A 9,752-nucleotide genomic window follows, 5' to 3' on the forward strand; every position below is an offset into this window, starting at 1 on the left:
GTGTAATTATGACTAAATAAAATAAACAATGAAAGAACAACACACAAATTAACTCAAGATCGTCCCGATTATAACTGCATAATTTATCACCAACAACACTCCAAAATATAACAAAGATCACAAATGCAAATTATCCACAAAGTTAAAACCCTAACTTAGTTTCCAATACAAGGGTTAACAACAACTGGCACTCTCTGGTGGATGATTAAAAACCCAGCTCCTCACTCTGCCCCGTCCAAAATCACTCTCCCGATCAATCTGCCGGCTTGTGTGAAGCCACCACCGGTAGGACTTTACGTCACCCTGGTAAATGGTGCCTCGTCCAATCACACGCGAGATCCTTCAACCAATCTTCACGTTCCAGCGCTGACGGTTGTATGAAAGTAAGAAAGGAATCTCCGAGTGCCACAGGCTCTGAACTGACGTCCCACTCCGATTAACTGAAGCCTCAGGTGAGCGTAGGTGATGAATGAAGCAGAAGTTGAGGTAGCTGATGCTTCAGGTGAATTAGTATTGGCAATTCACGTCACAGTATATATATATATATATATATCATCAGCCATTTGAGTATCCACTGCAGGACCGGCCTATCCCGACCGAATTCAGGATGATACAGCCAATGTATCTCTATCAAGTGGCTTAGGCTGTCTGGTAGAGCTTGTATGTAGGGTGAGAAGTGCTTGTATGTGTAATTGTAGTGTTGGAGTGGCTTTGGATGTGTGTGTAGTCTGTGAACCAAGTGTAATTGGCCCGCGCAAGCCGACTGGGTGCAAGCATCCTTTATAGTAAGCGACACTGGTTCAACCACGGCACCCCTTGTGTCCGCCAATGCAGTACGTGGCCAGGTGAACACTCCCAAAGTTTATTACCCTGGCGGGGCACGAACCCTGGTTCACCCGTGTACGAGACGTACACTTTACCACTGTACCACAGACGCTCCATATATATATATATATATATATATATATATATATATATATATATATATATATATATGAAAGGTACATTACATATATTAATGACTCTTACTACTGTATATTCTGGGCATGGTACTGCCATTACCTCAATATATGCGTGTGTCTGTTGTACATAAACATTTTTGCTAATATATTACTATGATATGTTTACAATATTCTGTATTCAATTTTACCACAATGTATTTATTATACATGCAACATATTACTACAATGTGTTATTTTCTACAGTATTATTATGTCCCTTCAGTATCGTTATGATTATTATGTCTGTACAATATTATAGTAAATACCATGTATTAATAATTTAAAATGTAATTAGTTGCTATATGCTGTCGTAGGTTCACCAGCAGAGCGTGACCAAGTGATGTCAGGACTCTATAATATAGCACAATGCATAATAGCTAGTAGCGTACTTATGTACTGTAGAGGTTAATTGAAAGTCATGGCTAGGGGCTGAAGGAAATGGTGTTCGCACATTCTCTCTCGGGAATGCCAGACAGCACCTCGTGACACCTGACAGGAAAGTCCCCAGGATCAAGAGAGTTCCACTCAACCGTGCATTACACGTGACACAATCTCTGCTATACGAGAGAGAAGGAGTTACAGGCAGAAGGATTTAGAAGAGAGAGCGAGAAGGGGGTCTAAATAGAAGCACAGTAGGGAAAAGGGCAGGCTCGTGAAGTTAGCAAGCATAAAACACTCTCATCCCATTACGCTCTGAGAGGCTATATTACTCTAGGGATATTCTCATTGAAGAAAACAATACAATCAAACCCCAGTATTCATCATTATCTTTCACCTGTCATTGACGACAAGTACAACTAAGATTATCTATAATTCAACTCACTGTTAACTACAGCTTGACTACGACTACGCTATTTAACTACAAGTACGATATCGGAGGAAGGTGAATGGGAGACATTCAGGTGAACTTTTCAGATGCACAAACGGGGTGGAATGGACCAACACCAACCACAACCATCACTGAATTTTGGAAAGAATATAAATCAACAATGCTCTTAACCACGACGTTGCCTCATATGACAAAATTACACCTGAAGTTATTACGTATGGCTGATCGAAAATACTCCTTCACACCTACAACTCAGTGTGTCCTCATCCTATTCTGTACAGTAGACATTGTATGATAGGGCCGAAGCTGCTCGTCGCATCTCAGGTGAAGGCTTTGGAGAAATTACGAGAAAGAAAATGCTCCAGATGCTCGATTTCCTCAAAGAAACCTGCCTGGTACCTGAGGAACAGATCCGTAAGCAGTGCTGTACCGAGGGGTACCAACAGAGCTGTGGTGTACTGAAATGATAACAGTGGTTCCAGCCATTTTTCCTATATTTTGAAATAAACTCATCCGTATTTTTCTTTTTCTGGAGGGTGGAAATGAGTGTGAGGGTTTGAAAAGCAAAAGTGGCTCACTGACCAAAATTTCTAGTGACTACGGGTTGTACGGGTAACCAAGAACTTTGAAAATCAATATGCTTTGCCTGAACCATAAGACTTTACCATGTGCAAATTAGCAAAATCCATGGTTTTATTACTGACAGATGCACTCATACGTTGATGGGTGGTAGTAGATCCGATGGCGGTACACTACTAAAACCTGTGTATCCCCTCCTGACAAAAGAATACTTCTCTGACATGGGCAAACAAAGAGGCAAGAATGAGCAGAAAATAAACAATAATTATCGCTTGAAGACAAAATAATATGAGAGGGGTTGGGCCCTTTGCCGTGCCAGGGAAAAGATAAACAAATAAGAGAGAATGTCATGAAAGGTCGAGGAAAAAAAAAAAAAGCTATGAGAAACAGAGGGACACTTGACAGGTGACACAACATCATTGGTATAACTGCCTTCATAAAATGATGTCCTTGTACTGGGCATGGGACTGTGTCAAATTGCTTGGGTCATTAACACGGCTTCAGCTCTAGCGAGACCAATACCCTTCCATCCGGTATAAGAATTTAGGAAAAACTATGGAAGTTTTACATACATTCATAAACACAATGTAATAATAACAATTCTGTCTTCAATTGTTGGTTTTTATATGATCGTCACCTGACCGCCACAGCAATTGTGTGGCTTGGATAGTGGCAAGTTACAACACCATATCTTTTAACTTGCTGTAAAGATTCGAAGAGCTAAAGAGTATTGTCGGTAGCTTAGATGTGTTTCTTAAAAACGAAGAAAAGACTGTCTGTGAGGAGAGAAGCTGGTTGGTGTTTAACAGAGAGAATAGTAATGAAAATGCCATGGATATTATAGAAATCAACATTTTTTCGTTCTTTGGATGCACCTAGGCGCACCCAAGCTTTAAATGCACAACGATTCTTTGGACACCCAGGGACATCATAACACAGGAGCTGACAGCTAGGCAAGAACAAGAAGTCAGAGTGGGTTGGAGAAGTGGGGAAATATGAAAGTGTTAATGGTGGGAGAGTCAGAAGATGGTCAAGGATAAAAATAATTGTCCATTGTTGAAATATCTGTAAGTATGCAAGCTTCATGTGAACGTTTAAGTTTGCTTTAACTGTACTTTTTTTTTTCTTTTTTTGCAGGTAAGACAGAAACAAGTGCTTGACGCCAGCAAAATTGGTGCAGGGACGTATTTCGGAAAGAGAGAGAGAGAGAGAGAGAGAGAGAGACGAGTATTAGGCAAATGGAAACACCGACTGGGGAAGACAGTTCCAGGGCTGACCTGTTGCATATGTATATAACGGTAATTACATGGATACAATATATATCTAGTAAGTCCAACTATTACAGACATTTTATGAATGGAGGACACCAGTAATCTGGTGTATGGATTTTTTTTTACTCGTTTGTTTTTCCTTCCTCTGGTCTGGTATTAAAAAAATATAAGGAAAATTCGTCAATAACAGTAGGTTTGAATAAATTTTAAGCAGTTAGCATAACAACATAATTGCATAACTGTATTCTGTTATGTGTGAGGTCCAATTAACTCTTAACATCGTATATTTTTCTGCTCCTTTCATTTCTGGATAGTCTCTTTTTCAACTTTTTCATCTTAAAGCACCATTAGAAAATTGTATCCATTACCTCCATGAATATTTGGAATTCTTGTAATTCACTGCAGTAATATAAAGTGATTAAATAGCGAATGTGCCAATATTAAATTATGGTACCGGTTTCATTAGCTAACATATAATACCCAATTCAAAATGGTAACTTAGTGATAACATTATTTATTAGTGATGTATATAGCGTGCGTATGTATTAATTTCTAAAAAAACATTATTTGTAACATGGTACGGCAGATGTACAATGTAAGAAGGGAAAAATGTGTTGAGAATAAGCAGTCAAAGGTCTCTGTGTGAACTAAAATTATACTAATTCCAGATTAACCGGAAGTGGTCTCTCCGGTTAGTTAATTTGCTAATTTTCAGTTCACTGCACAGTGTTTTATCACTGTACTCAGTTACTGTCTCACCTGCTGGTTCTTCATCACTATAATCTGGACAGTCATACCGGCCGTCACAACACTTGTCTTCAGGTATACATGATCCCTCTCGACATGTCCACTCCCCTGTACCACAACCTACGTAACAACAATAATACTATCAATTATTATTTAGTGTAAACTGTTCACAGAAATTTAGGCAGGATGTAAGGTAGTGTTTTTGGGAAGGAGGAAAATTACGGGGGTGAAAGGAACAGTGTGGTCATGTGAGGAAATGAAGTGAACTGTGAAGGAGAAGAAATCATAGACTGATTTGCTGAGAAGAGGAATAGAGTGAGAAAAAGAAGCGTAGTGTGTAGTGTGCGTGTAGTTTGGCGTTGATACTTGGAGAAACTTGTATTGGAGATACTTGTATTTCACATTAGATATATTTGCACCATTTTCTTTCCCTTTACACCAAATTGCTTCATAAAATGTTCTTTCTACATGATCACTTTCTTTTCCTCACCACCATTAAACAATCAATACCTTTTACCCGTCTTTTAACCGCTTTCTCACCTTGTCTTTTTTTTTTTTTTTTTATTTCCTTCCAAAATAGTTTTCTATATTCCCTCAATTTCATATTCGACTTTCTTCCAAACTATTCTTCCACACTTTCCTTAAGTTCTCTTACTAGTCTCTTAACATCTTCTTTTCTTACTCTGTTCCTCTACTTCTCAGCAAATCACTTCTGGTATATGATTTCTTTTCCTTCACAGTTCACTTCATTTCCTCACTTGACCACATTCTTCCTTTCACCTCCTTATTTCTCCTCCTTCCCCCAAACACTGCCTTACATGCTGCATCAGTTTCTGTGAACAACTTACATCAAATAATAATTGATATTATTATTGTTGTTACGTAGGTTGTGGAGTGGACATGCCGAGATGGATCATGTATACCTGAAGACAAGCGTTGTGACGGCCGGTATGACTGTCCAGATTACAGTGATGAAGACCAGTGTCCTGCAGGTGAGGCAATTATTGAGTACAGTGATAAAACACTGTGCAGTGAACTGAAAATTATCAATTTAACTAACTGGAAAGACAATTTTCGGTTAATCCACAATTAGTCTAATTTTAGTCCACACATAGAGACCGTTGACTGCTTATTCTTATCACATTTTTCCCTTCTTACGTTGTACATTGGCCTTACCGTGTTACAAATAATGTTTTTAGAAATGAATATATACGCAAGGTATATACATCACTAATAAATAATGTTATCATTAGGCTAACCATTTTGAAGCGGACATTATTTGTTAGTTAATGAGATCAGTGCCCTAACATAATATTGGCACATTCGCAGTTTAATCACTTGTATTACTGAAGTGAATTGCACGAATTCCAAATATTCATGGAGGTAATAGATACGATTTTCTAATGGTGTTTTAAGATGAAAACGTTGAAAAAGAAACTATCCAGAAATGAAAGGAGCAGAAAAATATACGATGTTAAGAATTAATTGGATTTTACACATAACAGAATTCAGTTATGCAGTTATGCTGTTATCGTAACTGCTTAAAATTTAATCAGACCTACTGTTATTGACGAATTTTCCTTGTAGTTATTACACATAGACTGTATCCATGTAATTACTGTTACATACGTATGCAATAGGTCAGCCCTGGAACTGTCTTCCCCAGTCAGTATTTCCATTTGCCTAACACTCGTTTCTTTCTCTTTTTTGCCTCCACCAAGGAGGTTATGATTTCACCTCTGTCCGTTTGTTTGTTGGTTGGTTGATTTGTTTGTGAGCAAGATTACACAAAAACTACTGGACGGATTTCCATGAAACTTGGTAGAAGAATGGGTCTTGGCACAGAATAGATTCCATTAAATTTTGCTGCGGATCTGAATAAAGGTGTGGATCCAGGATTTTTTTTTTTTTTTTCACTTTCTTTAACATTGCAAGGTAGGGCGTTTTTCGATATTTTCGTAAATCTTTCAATGAATATTGCATGGACCTTGATGAAAAAAAATCAGGCTTATGTAGGATGTTGGTATCAATGAATGTGTACAATTTGGCACGGATCCCTGTATAATTCTGGATCTAGCAGATTTAAAAACGCTTCAATAGGGGGGTAGTCTTTTTTTTTTTTTTTTTTTTTTTCCAGCTGCCGTACAGAAACAAACTGGACTTGACTGAATTAAAAGGAACTGCATGTTGAGCCTTGGCGGTGGTGTGCACTGCACTGAGTGCCATTCTAGTTTTTTCTTTTTCTTTCCTTTTTTTTTTTTTTTTTTTTTTTTACGAAGAAGTGACTATTTCTGTAACATCCATGGCATTATCATTACTATTCTCTCTGTTGAACACCAACCAGCTTCTTTCCTGAAATACAGTCATTTCTTCGTTTTCAAGAAACATTTCTATGCTACTGGCAATACTCTTTAGCTCTTAGAGTCTTTACAGCAAGTTAAAAGCGATGGTGTTGTAACTTGCCACTATCCATGGCTTTCAGTGGAAGTAAGGTGCCCATCCTATAAAAACCAACACTTGAAGACAGAGGTCTTATTATTACATTGTGCTTATGAATGTATGTAAAACTTTCACAGCTTTTCCTAAATTCTTATGCTGGTTGCAAGAGTATGGGTCTCGCTAAAGCTCCAGCCGTGTTAATGACCCATGCAATTTGACACAATCCCATGCCCCGTGCAAGACCACCATTTTATGAAGGCAGTTGTACTGGTGTTGTTGTGTCACCTGTTACGCGTCCGTCTGTTTCTCATAGTTTTTTTTTTTTTTCCCACGACCTTTCATGAGATTCTTTCTTATTTGTATATCTTTTCTCTGGATCATATATTAAAGCTGTTATTCATTTTAAAGCAGCCCTTTGGGAAACTTGATGGCAACCATCTTGGCACAGCAAAGAGCCCAACCCCTCTCATATTATTTTGTCTTCAAGCGATAATTATTGTTTATCTTCTGCTCATTCTTGCCTCTTTGTTTGCCCTTGTCAGAGAAGTATTCTTTTGTCAGGAGGGGATACACAGGTTTTAGTAGTGTACCGCCATCGGATCTACTACCACCCATCAACGTATGAGTGCATCTGTCAGTAATAAAACCATGGATTTTGCTAATTTGCACATGGTAAAGTCTTATGGTTCAGGCAAAGCATATTGATTTTCAAAGTTCTTGGTTACCCGTACAACCCGTAGTCACTAGAAATTTTGGTCAGTGAGCCACTTTTGCTTTTCAAACCCTCACACTCATTTCCACCCTCCAGAAAAAGAAAAATACGGATGAGTTTATTTCAAAATATAGGAAAAATGGCTGGAACCACTGTTATCATTTCAGTAAATCGCCTCCACGTCACCCTGTCTCCAGCCATTTCACTGCCCTGCTCCCAACTCACACTTCCCTCTCTCATATACCTCTCTACTCCATGCCTGCATCTCATCCTCGGTCTCCCCCTCCCTCTCCCCCCTCCACCTCATTCACATACACTCTCCTCGTCAGTGTCTCACTCTCTATCCTCTCCACGTGGCCAAACCATATATATATATATATATATATATATATATATATATATATATACCTTTGCACTTTAGGATGGTGGTATCTTCTGGATTCCATTGACGTTAAGCACGCACAAACTGCATAAGATTTTTGTCCTTTGTCATTAACACGGGTGTAATGCGGTGTTTAAAAGCCCGCGCTGCCTGGAGGCAAACCGGGGATCATCTTTTTGGCTCGCGTGTATGAAGCACGAGGGCTTGAGTTCAAATCCCAGCCAGAGCAGTGACTAATTTGTTAAGTTTCATTCCCTCTTTTACACGGGTTTAAGCATCACTCTTCCACTCACTAAAATTTCTTGTTGCAAGACGCAAGGCTAGCTTGGTACCTCTGCAATTCTTTCTTATGTTCGCACAGTACAATCCATAACGTCAAAAGCATGTATGACATCACAGATCCACTCATTCCTATTTAAGCGCCTTAACAATTCCTTCTTGGTGGCCCAAGTCAGAGTTATGCTATGCAGCTGAAACAGGGGAAAATCCAAGACCACGCACTCATAAACACACCAAAGCCCAAGGTCAAAAAAGCCAAACACGGGACGGACAGTGGGTCAGAACTGGTCAGTCGAGGCTCACCATGTGTTTGGGCAATGGAGGAGAGGCAAGGACAACTGTGGACTAATCATGGCCGCCGTGATATCATCGCCTCAAAACGTCATGTCTCCATGAAAGTCACGGCTCCCTGTGAAGAACAACACGTTCCGCACATTATCTATGCGTACAATGTTTCTCTCCGGGTTTATAGTTGCTATGCACTGGAAATCTGTTTATATCTGTGCATACTTATCTCTCGCACCTGGGGGAATGAGTGTAGTCTTTCGACAATAGTACAGCAGGATTTATCTTTTAAGCTCAAAATCTACCTCGAAAATAATACACAGTAATTACAAGTTATATGTAGAAAGAAAGAGAGAGGTGAAAAGATTAGTAAGAGAGAGTAAGAAGAGAGTGGATGAGGAATTTGGAAGGAATTTGAGTGTAAAGTGGAGGGACTGTAAGAAAATGTTCTGGAAAGAGGTGAAAAGGGTAAGACAGGGTGGAAGTGAAGTTAGCAGGGGAGTGAAAGATAAAAATGGTAGATTACTAGTGGAGAAGGGAGAAAAAGTGAGCAGATGGAGAGAACACTTTAAGAAATTGTTGAACATAGAGGATGGAAGTAATGCGAGTATAAGTGGCTGGGGAATGGCTGGGAGAAGGAGAGAGGTGAGAAGACAGGAAGAAATCAGTAGGATAGAAGGTGTGGAAGCAATGAAGAAAGTTAAATCGGGGAAAGCCCCAGGAATTGATGGAGTGTGTGGTGAAATGCTGAAGCATGGGGGAGAGATAGTAGTAGAATGGATGTGGAAGATGTGCAGATTGGCCTGGGAGGGAGGTAGAGTCCCGGAGGATTGGAAGTCAGGTATAATTATTCCCTTGTACAAAGGAAAAGGGGAAAAAGAAGTGTGTGGTAATCATAGCGGCATTTGTCTTCTTAGTATAATAGAAAAAGTGTATGGTAGGATACTTATTGACAGTGTTAGAGAAAGAACAGAGAAATTAGTTGGAGAAGAACAGGGAGGCTTTAGGAAGGGAAGAGGTTGTGTAGATCAGATATTCATTCTTAGATCTTTAATGGAAAAGTTTCTAGAGAAGGGAAAGAAGGTGTATGCGGCTTTCATGGATTTGGAGAAAGCATATGACAGGGTGGATAGACAAGGATTGTGGAAAGTGTTAAGAATATGGAGTATATGGGAAGTTGTTGAATGCTGTGAAGAGTATGTACGATGGTGCGAAGGCTGCAGTGCGT

Source organism: Coenobita brevimanus, chromosome 44 (assembly GCF_032717465.1).
Source record: "Coenobita brevimanus isolate Jiangsu-jjx chromosome 44, ASM3271746v2, whole genome shotgun sequence".
Lineage (NCBI taxonomy): Eukaryota > Metazoa > Arthropoda > Malacostraca > Decapoda > Coenobitidae > Coenobita > Coenobita brevimanus.